The sequence below is a fragment of the Eublepharis macularius genome, chromosome 2, assembly GCF_028583425.1.
Source record: "Eublepharis macularius isolate TG4126 chromosome 2, MPM_Emac_v1.0, whole genome shotgun sequence".
NCBI classification, from domain to species: domain Eukaryota; kingdom Metazoa; phylum Chordata; class Lepidosauria; order Squamata; family Eublepharidae; genus Eublepharis; species Eublepharis macularius.
The window spans coordinates 120,220,051-120,229,584 of NC_072791.1; the positions used below are offsets into that span (position 1 = coordinate 120,220,051).

The window sequence follows — 9,534 nt, forward strand, 5'->3', positions numbered from 1 at the left end:
GCTACTTGTATATGTTATATGTGGAATCACAATCCTATGAAAGAAGGGTTTTTTGGCAGCTGGCAGTCAGATGAGATGACTTTAGTCCAAGTAAACGTATTTGTTTCTTAAATAGCTAATAGTGCCAAAATATGCTTGCAGTGAATCCCCAATAGTCCTTCCTAGCTGTTTAAATCTTAAGCAAGCTAACAAGATGCAGTGGCTACATGGGGTAGTTTTCAGTGGTAGTTTCTGCTAAGTTCAGCAGCAATGTATAGTTACAACAACATCATTGATCTGAATGTTCTGGGAGGACACTCAGCTCTCTTAGATACTAAAATTATTCTATGATCAGAAAATTGCATTTTGTAGGATTGTGCTGCCATAAGGCTAACAGAACAATTTGGAAATCGGACAGTTTTGCAAAGCCAAAATAAGATTAATAGGGCTTCTGTTTTACAATGAATGCATGATTTAGAGTCCATTTCTATGCAGTTAGTCCAGAGTAAGCCTATTGATTCCATGGATTTAGACCAGAGTAACTCTGCATAGAATCACACCGTTAGCTCCTCAGTTTTATGATTAAACTTTCTGTGCAGCCAAAACAGATCAAGTTTACCCACTACTAAACAGTCATTTTCAAAGTACATACTTGAAAGTGTCCACCTGACATCTTTTCATATGCATTTTGGGAGAGGAAAAACCATTTGGTTAATTATTGCTGAGCTAAAATTCTCTGAACACAATAACATTAAAACACCTGCCACCCTAGAGTATGACTCTGACTACAGCTTGTATAGCTACAGTAGAGAAGTTAGGTAATTTTAGTCCCTGGATTCAATAACACCAAGGATCCTCATTTTTAACACGTGTACACCTAGCCCAAGGCAGATGGGACCCTGCTAAGCTTGTGGGAATGGTATTCCAGACTTATGTACTACAGCACAGGTATCCCCAGTGTCTGCTGCAGTGTCTTGCTGGTGGGAATGTACTGCTCCCAAAACTCCATTAGGACTATGCCCAGTGAATCATAGAACCATAGGATTGGAAGGGACCTCCAAGGTCATCTAGTCCAACCTTGTGAAAAGATGGGGTTGGACCCAGTGAAAAGACACAATAGCCCTTTTAGCTACAGGAGCAAACCTTGTTTGGTGAACAACTGCCCATAATTGATATTATTTGTTCGTCATGATGAAACTTCATCTTTGCCAGGCCCAAGAAAGATTTAGCCTTATTCCTTCTCTTACCACAGACTATTGTAGTCCCCCTTTCAATTTGTTTCAGCTCTCTGGAGTTCCTCTTTCTGTTCTCTCTTGTCCTCATGCATCCTAGATGGCTAACACAGTGTATAATTGTATGTATGCCTGAAACCGCCTGCAGCAAGGCAAATTCATCTGTTGCAAGGACTCCGCTGCAGCACCGGAGGCAAATATGGCCTATCTATGCTGCTTTCCTGAATCAACGGTGGCACCTTATCACCCAAGACAAAGAAATACAAGCTAGGAAGAAGGCAGAGACAGAAAAAAGGGTATATGCACGTCTGTGGTGCCTTACATAAAAGGCAGGCTGCTTCTGGTACCACTTTTTGGATCTTTACAAAAAGCACAGGTTGGATTTATGCAATGCTACCAGCATTGGAGGCGATCCTGGGCCAAGATCTGCAAACTTCTTGGCTACAGGGCCTGTGATAGCAGAACCTTTCATTTCCCCTTTGTTGTTGACTATCACTCCCACATTGTCTTCAAAATACAAGAACACCCCATCCTTTCTCCTGTACGATTTCCGCTGCTGGATCACTACCACTGGATGAACCTTTTTCCGGAGTTCTGGACTGCCTTTCTTGACAGTAGCCATCACCATGTCCCCCACACCAGCATCCGGCAGCCTGTTCAAACGCCCCTTAATCCCTTTGACCGAGAGGATGTACAGATTTTTGGCCCCTGTAGTATCGGCACAGTTGATAACTGCACCAACAGGGAGACCGAGAGAGATGCGGAATTTTGCACCGGATGAACCACCACATCCTCACTTAGACATCTTGGACACTGGAAAGCGGGGGGGGGGGGGGGAGAGCAGCTGCTTCTGGTAGCAAAACTGAAATGGGATTGGTATTCTGCTGCAGGCATCCCCATTGTGGATAGGGTTGCCAGGTGTCCAGTTTTCTCCCTGATAGTTCAATATTTGGGGGGACTGACTGGGGGGAAACGTTCCTCAAATACCAGACACTTGCCCATCCCCTCCCCCTTCCCCTGCTTCATTGCCCAGCCCACCCACCCAGACTTCTGTGGTTGCATTCCCCCAGCAGGCTGAGGAACTGGCTTGAGAGCCAGGTGATGCTGCCAGGTTGGGGAAGTGGCCGGCCAGCCCAGGGAGCCCAGAAGTGGGTCAGTGGATGACATCATTCTGGTAGTGATGTCATCACACTGGACGTGAGAGCATGCACACTGTACATATGCACAAATATATATTTTTAAAGGTTGGAGCCATTCCCTCCCTTGGTTGGAGCCATTCCCTCCCTCCCATCTGGCAACCCTATTAGTGGATACTTGGGTGAGGAGTGGTTAACTTTGTAACTCAATTTCTTCTCCTGATGGACTAACTGGAGATTTAAAGGAATGACTTAAATGATTGGACAGAAAGCAGAATAAAGTATTTTTTAAAAACCTCACACATGCACCCCCCAATTAATACACATACAAATTTATGGGTGAAGACAAGGAAGGCATTTTGTTGTTTTGCAAGCTCTGCATTACATGTACCACCCAATGGATGAGCTGGGATATTTGTGATAAACATCTACTTACAATAATGAATTAGCTATGGACAGTACTTGAAGACAGGATATTTTATGTTAACATCTTTGCTAAAAAGCAGTTGCTAGAAACACAGAGATGGAAGGAGCCCCAAGGGGCATCTTGCTCAACTCCCTGCAAGATATTTAAAGCTAGCCCTTCCCACTTGCTCAGTGACTCCTGCTCATTGCTCAGGGGCAGTATTCATTATTTTCAGCATCTATTCATAGCATGATGCATAATTTGCCTTACATACTTTACAGTGGCAAATAACCAATCCTCTGGTAATGCATATGCTCTACATAAATTTGTTCATAGGTTCATAGTTCAATGATGCAGAAAACAGCTGTCCAAAATTCTCAATTGCATTAAAAGGCTGGAGTATCTTCATCATATTCTGACAGATCTTAAAATATTACAGAATGTTGTTTAAATGTTAATTGTAAGAAAATGCCATCAGTCCAATCAAGGAGTGCAATTCATAATAAATCCAGTTATAAACTATAAATATACTTTTAACTATGAAGAAGCTTTATGGAACTTGAATTAATAAAATGTAATAAGTTCCAGCTGTCTTGAGATTTAGAGAGATAAAAAAATTTATTATGCAGTACTGTCCAAATTAGCTGTCTAATCCTTTGCTTGCTTGTTTGTTTGTTTGTAACCTGCCTTTCAATGTAGTTCAAAGTGGTGTACAAACCAAGCACCCCAATCTCCTGTTTCTGGGCACTGAAAACAGCCACGCCAGATACCTAAGGCAGAAGATAGGCACTTGTTCATTTAATTTGTGAGACTTTCCAGTCTCCGGTTTCCCTGAGGTTGTACCCATGTGCAACTTGTGACTCCAGAAACAGACTTGAATATAATATCTTTAGTTTATTGATTTCAAAGTTACAGTGTTGCTAAACTTAAAGCACTCTAAACTCAAGCAATAGACAAGAAAACAAATAAACCTTTCTATTGCTATCTAACAGCTGTCTGTCTAAAAACATTTAAAGCTTGCTACCTTTGTTTCTCTGATGTAGCTTCTTAGCTGGTCAGTTCTCACCCATTGGTTTAGCAAAGGAATCCATTTTCATGCCATACGACAAAGCATATTGATGACAAGAAGCATGGAACCAGTCTTCTCTCAAACATGATGGTAAGGAATAAGGTCTGAGAAGGAAAGAAGAGCGAGCTAGGCAGCCATCTTTCAGGACTGCCAACTATCAACCAAGAGCCAATCAGGGCTCACTTACTTAATTGGTATTGCTAGCCATGTGAAATTGAGGAGTGAAGAAGATACGAGTTCTGAGAGCCAGTCTCTCAATGTCACATCTCCTGGGAACTGGAACTGGCCTGCTAATGTTCAGAATTAACAATCCACAATTGTTCTAGGTAGGCTGGAACCAAGCCTGCAGTAATTTACAGCTTGAACCAAATTTTAGTCACTCTTAGCAGGAGTTTAGGGGCTGACTGGACATCTTTCTTACAGGCAGCTAAGTATATTTACCCACAAGAAAATTCTATTGAGTTCTATTGGTTAGGGATACTGTATGTATTATTTGACTTTGAGGCCTATTTCTTTTTTAAGGTAGTGCTTATAATTAATAATTGTCCTATGGGGCTGGGTTAAGAGTAAGTAATTTTGCATTAAATGAAGTCTCTAGTTGGCTCCTGCATTCAGAGAACACATATGTGACAGCTACTGCTTTGTCGTTGCTATAAACAACCTGCATCTGAAATATGCTGCAGCTCTACTTGAATTGTCACAGAGAAAGTTTCACAGGGGAGAAAATTCCATGCCTCATTGACTGCCCCATTGGCTGACCAAAAAATCTCAATATGCTGTAGGGTTGTCAGCCTCCAGGTGGTGGCTGGGGATCTCCTGGAATTACAACTGATCTCTAGGTCACAGAGATCAGTTTCCCCGGAGAAAATGGTGGCATTGAAGGGAGGACTCTATGGCATTATACCCCACTGGGGCCCCTCCCCAAACTCCACTGTTTCCAGGCTCCACCCCCAAAATCTCCAGGAATTTCCTAACCTGGACCTGGCAACCCTAAAACACTGTGACCCCATCTGCCATTAACTATGCTAGACAAACTATGACAGTGAATAGAATAGACTGTGCTCTTAATCTTTTATTTACTTTATTTATACCCCACCTTTCTCCCCAGTGAGGACTCAAGGTGGCTTACATAATTCTCCTCTCCTCCATTTTACCCGCACAACAACCCTGTGAGGTGGATTGGGCTGACAGTATGTGACTGGCTGAAGGTTACCCAGCAAGCTTTCATAGCAGAGTGGGGATTCAGACCTGTTTCTCCCAGATCCTAGTCTGACATTCTAACCTCTATACAACACTGGCTCTCAGATGGCTCTTAATCATTTAAAGGCTCATCATAACCGTCTCAGTTTAAACCATATTGATAATTAGTGGGTTTGGGCAGGTGAGCTGCCATTCTTGATTGGTTCATATACCTTCATAAACAGCAGTTTCATAGTCCAAGGATGCTTCTAGACATTTCTTTTCTCCTAGACTCAGGATAAGGGACATTTTTATAAGTTAGTAAATCAGCTGCATCCCTTCTTAAATAACAGATAACTAACTACTATCATGCCCTGATAACCTCTTATTTTTATTACTGTAAAGTGCTCTGTGTAGGACAGAAGATGGAAACTTCAGCTGGAACAAAATGTTTAACTCATGTATTGACAAGAACCAGTGACAAGAACCTTTGGTCATGTTCTTCCATGCCTAGGGCAAAGTGTTGTTTATGACCTTCAAAACTTCTTGAGGATTTCCTTATTCCTGTATAAAAACTAAAGCATTTCACAAATTTCACATCTATGCATATAATTGTATATAGTTCACTAAGACTTTGTTGTTGTTCTATTTTACTTCTGTACATTGTTTTTGTTTGTTTGTTTGTTTGGTTTTTTAAAAAAAAGAAAGAAAAAAAAGAAAAAAAAGAAAAAAACTTCTTGAGGGGTTCATATACCTGCAGTTTCATGGTCTTCTAGACATGGCCCCTTGGCTCTTCTTACTGGGAATGTTCAGTATTAATCCCCTCATCTCTAGAGGTGTCCAAGAGGGGGCTTGCTTTTGTTTCTCTTTTGGGTGGAGTAAAAAATTGGATAGTTTGGGGTATAGCTTCTTTTGTAGTGGCACTACAATTTTGGGACTTGTTTCCCCGGAGGTCCACCTGCTCACATTGGGGCAAAGCAAAAAACCTTTGTGTTTCTTAAAGTTTTTAAACACAATGCTATGTTGATGCCAGTTACATTTATAGTTGGCAGTTTATTTTAGTTTTTTTCAGAATATTTGCTATTTGAATAGCACTTCTTGGGTGCTTCTTTGGCACCCAGTATTATTAATACTAATAAATATTAAAACAAACATACATTCTAAATAATGCATGGCTTAGTAGTTTAAGTTGTCTACAGGCAAACTGGAGTAGAAAAGAAAAAGACACAAGAGCACAATTTTGGTTATAGCATCTGTATAAATATGGATATGTTCATGATGAGAAAGCTATTATCACATAACAACACAAGATGCAAAGTAAACAAATGGCATAACTGATTTTTTAAAAGCCAAAGGCATTTTAGTATCCATAAAATGACTATAATGCTTCTTCTAGAATCACAACTCAACATTTCACTAATACTTAAAGCTGAAGAAGAAATTAATAGACTGAAATATTTAATAGAAAACAGGATGATATCCTATAACATTTCATTATGAGAATCATAGAGCTGGGTTTTGTTCTGTTTTTTCCTCAAAAGGGCAGCTGTCTATAGTAAAAAAATTACATGAGCCCCAAACCCTGCAGCTCATTTTTTTCATTCAGTAAAGATTAACTGAATAAGTCAACTGGACAGTAAATATCCAAAAGACATGTTGCTTGTGTCTACAATAAGTCTGTCTGTATATCATAGTTAGACCTGGGGCTGTTCTTATAACTAAAGGAAGCAGACATTTCCACCATGCTGCTATTTAAACTTTAAAATATAAGATAATGTGGCTTAGAAGTAATAGGGAAAACTGCCATCATATTTTGTCTGAATTCAGCTCTCATGTAGTGAGCCCCGTGGCGCAGAGTGGTAAGCTGCAGTACTGCAGCCCAAGCTCCGCTCGTGGCCTGAGTTCGATCCTGGAGGAAGCTGGGTTCAGATAGCCACCTCGAGGCTGTCTCAGCCTTCCATCCTTCCAAAGTTGGTAAAGTGAGTACCCAGTTTCCTGGGGGTAAAGGGTAGGTGACTGGGGAAGGCAATGACAAACCATCCCATAACAAGTCTGCCAAGAAAATGTCATGATGCGACGTCCCCCCATGGATTAGTAATGACCAGGGCTTTTTTTCAGCAGGAACGTAGTGGAACGGAGTTCCAGCACCTCTTGAAAATGGTCACATGGCTTGTGGCCCCACCCCCTGATCTCCAGACAGAGGGGAGTTTAGATTGCCCTCTGCGCCATGCGGCCATGGGGAGCCCCATGGCGCAGAGGGCAATCTAAACTCCCCTCTGATTGCCCTCCTCCCCATGCAGCATGGAGGGCAATCTAAACTCCCCTCTGTCTGGAGATCAGGGGGCGGGGCCACCAGCCATGTGACCATTTTTGCCAAGGGTGATTTAAACTTTAAAAAACTCCCCCCTTGTTCCAGCTGACCCAAAGTGACATCATTGTGCTGTCCTGAGTTCCACCACCTCTTTTCCCAGAAAAAAAGCCCTGGTAATGACTCAGTGCTTGTACAGGGGACTGACTACCTTTACCTTTACCAGCTCTCATGCAACCATTTCTCTACAAACTATTATGTCCTTGGAAGTGCTTTCTGTTTAAGACTTTTGTTACCTTTGAATTGGCCCTAAAAGTTCTTTTCTTTTTCTTTCAGTTTTTAAACATTGAGCAACTAATGGACAGGTACATTTTAAAACTAGAACAGGACCTTGGACAGTTGCCGCCTAGAGCTGAGGGTGAGCAGAGGGAAGGAAGCACAGTGACAAACTCCACACCATTGCTGGAATGAAAACTGGCCACAACTTTATTGAATACAGCATAAAGTGTAGGAAAATTAGTAGAGTTTAAGGCAGAGATTGCACACTGGAATTAATGAGAACGGACACACACTCCAGTGTAGCTCTGTAAGAATACTTTACTACATAAAGGATAAAAATAGTGTTACATTGGAAGAAAGTAATAAATTGCTAGACTGACTACATGTTGCTAGAAAAGGTATCTCAAGACTGTGAGAGAGAGTCTAAATAACTGAGTAACTCTGAATAACTCAGACAGAGCAATAAAACTTCAGTATATTACATCACTTAATTGCCTCCCCTCCCAATAAACAGGTTGCTCAATAGAAAACCCTAATTCTACTTCACTAAGACTAGAAACTCCCCTTTTCTTGGCAGGAACCCTTATTCGAGGCCTAAGTGGTTACATGCAAATAAGTTTACTAACTAAGTAACACAGTTAACTTTTTCATGACTGAAATGAAAACACTTGCTAAATCCCAACGTAAAAGAGCATTGGTGATCCATGTGGGTCATATCCAAAAAAACATCAACTGACCTGCCTGCCAGCTGATGACCCCCCCCCAGACCACAACTAAGGGGGGAAACTGAGGAGTGACATTAAGGGGGAGATCACCTGGGTATTCACCCCTGCATAATTCCCCTGCCAACTGGAAGTGAGTATGCCCTGGCAGCCCCTGAGCTGGGCATGCACCTCCATAACCCACTCCCAAGATTCCTTATGTGAATCCTCTTAATGGGGAGCCAATGACAAACCGCCACAAGAGCCAGCATGGCTCCCTGTCAACACTTCTACAGCTGCAACCATTCCACTAGGCCATCATGGAGGTCTTGCAGCCATATATCATGCCTCCAGCTGGAAAGGTGAACCCTGTTGGGGCAGAAAAGGGGATCCAAATGAAATGTCCAGGTGCCTGATAAGCAAGCCCCCTGCTGTGATGATATAATGTCCCATGGCTTAGGCCAGCCTCTGCCAGATCCCATCAATCTTCTTGGGGCAAAGAGCCCCTCTCCAAATGCACCTTTGCAGCAAATCAGATCACAGAAAGAAAGTCCGCAGAAAAAGTCCCTGCAGGTAGTCCAAGTCAGCCATCATAGAATGCTTCAAACTTGGACCTTCCCGCTTGCCCAGGTCCTTCTCTCCCAGCTGGATAACTAAAGCATACAGTGGGCCCTGCTGGGCCTGATGTACTGCTATCAAACAAGAAAAAATTCCCGTGTACTGTAATGCCTCCACAATCAACAATAAAGCATGTAATATTGTCTCCAGAATTATTTATTCACCAATATATAAGGGGTATATTAAACAACTTGTATTTCAAATTATTTCTCTTAGCACATTCAAGAACTGTACCACATATTGCACTCCCCCTCAACCGCAATCATATAGGCATTTCAGACGTCCTGTAATTAATCTATTAAAGTGTCACGTGCTCCAAGTGCTATAATTATTACAATTAAAGTGCATTTACTGGTCGGGCATCCTATGACACTACTTTTCCTATACAGGGTTTAAATTGCCTTGTTCACAATTATAATATGCAGTCACAATATAGGTGCAGTCCAAGAATAATTCCAGACACTGTGGGTGTCACAGCTCGTGGGTAGACCTATGTCCTTCCAATATGCGTTGTAAACTCTGTGACTGAGTTCTCTAACGGACGGTCCAGATCCTTGTAAGGTCCGTTTCCAAAGTTCTTTTTCAAAGAGCACAGTAGCTGGAAAAACATACATAGTCATAAAGAGT

At 41.8% G+C, this 9,534-nt stretch overlaps 1 pseudogene; it reads right to left on the reverse strand.

Moving 5' to 3' along the window:
* Window positions 1-1,594: 1,594 nt before the first annotated feature.
* Window positions 1,595-2,016, reverse strand: LOC129324780 (60S ribosomal protein L23-like; annotated as a pseudogene).
* Window positions 2,017-9,534: the final 7,518 nt, after the last annotated feature.